The sequence below is a fragment of the Macrotis lagotis genome, chromosome 1 (assembly GCF_037893015.1).
Source record: "Macrotis lagotis isolate mMagLag1 chromosome 1, bilby.v1.9.chrom.fasta, whole genome shotgun sequence".
In the NCBI taxonomy this organism is placed as follows: domain Eukaryota; kingdom Metazoa; phylum Chordata; class Mammalia; order Peramelemorphia; family Peramelidae; genus Macrotis; species Macrotis lagotis.
The window spans coordinates 539,736,024-539,737,436 of record NC_133658.1 but is presented as its reverse complement, the minus strand read 5'-3'; the positions used below and the strand labels follow the sequence as shown (position 1 = coordinate 539,737,436).

Below are 1,413 nucleotides of genomic sequence, written 5' to 3'. Positions count from 1 at the left end.
AAAAAAAAAAGAATGAACACACAAGAAAACCAGAATGAACATGGAATAATAGCATCTCATGCTCCTTGTGGAGCAGCATGAAGAGAGTGGCTACCAATGCCACCTAATGGTTAAATAGTATTCTACATGTTTTTCAAAATGCCATAACAAAAAAACTATTAAATGTTGTCAAGGTATAGTGATTGATAATTATTTATAAAAGCTTTTTTCCCTTGAGGAAGTAATAGAGATTAGATAAACTATGGAAATAATGACCTTTTAGTATAATTTGTGTGATCTTGGGTAAATCACTTAACCCGGTCTCAGTTTCCTCAACTGTATTAAGGAGATGTATTATAAATAGTAAAATATACGTCCCAGGATTGTTGTGAGGATCCATTAAGATCATATTTTCAAAGCACTGAGCTCAATGTCTGGAATGTAAAAGACTCTTGTTTATTCCTTATACTCAAAAATGCTTATTCCTTATTATATTCAAAAATACTTTTTCTCATCCTGCAGAGTCAAGGAGTCTTCTGGTAAATGCTTAATACCAAATCTGAGAAGATGTGAAAATAGGAGGGGGGAAGTATAAGCAAAACATATTTGTACAGTTTACTCTGCATTAATAACATTTCCTGCTTTTCCATTCCCGGGAGCCTCCGAGAGAGCACCCCCCCCCCCCAACCATGTTGACCCACCTGCAGTGTATGGTCCTGCGGAACTACTCCAGCTTCCTCATCAAGTGTAACACGCAGACCTACATTACCGAGTCCAACACCCTCAAGGCCCAGAACTCGTTCCGCTACAACGGGCTGATCCACTGAAGATGGTGGGCATCAAGCTGGTGGTGCTGAAACGCAGGGCAGGTCAGAGGAAGCCTGCCACTTCCTACATGAGGACCACGATCAACAAAAACGCTGGGGCTGCCCTCAACAGTGTCCAACATATCATCCGCAAGAATAAATATTAGAAAGATCTCCACATGGCCACTCTTTGTGGGGCCAGTGCCATCCTGCAGAGCCAGAAGCCTGTGGTGGTGAAGAAGAAGAGAACCTGTTCACCCAAGAGCATCTAAGGTGCCAGATCTGCCTTTGGCTAATAAAGTTAAACTGCCTAACCAAAAAAAAAAAATATTTTCTCCATCACTTTTTTCAGTTTAAAAAATAAATTTAATGTAATTAATTAAAATAAGTAAATAAATGAAGTTAATTTGATGCATTTGATAATTAACAACCAGCTCTGACAAGAAATGGAAGGCAGGGAGTGAATTATAGGCAAAACATATTTTTTTAAGTTTAATCTGCATAATAACATTTTCTACATAACTTTCTTAAATTTAAAAAACAAAAAATTAAATTTAATGTTATTAATTAAAAATAAGTAAATAAATGAAGTCAATTTGAATCATTTGCTAATTTCACACAATGAAAT

At 36.7% G+C, this 1,413-nt stretch overlaps 1 pseudogene; it reads left to right on the top strand.

Moving 5' to 3' along the window:
- The first annotated feature begins 668 nt into the window (after positions 1-668).
- LOC141505252 (large ribosomal subunit protein eL28 pseudogene) lies at positions 669-1,057 on the top strand (annotated as a pseudogene).
- The last annotated feature ends 356 nt before the right edge of the window (positions 1,058-1,413 follow it).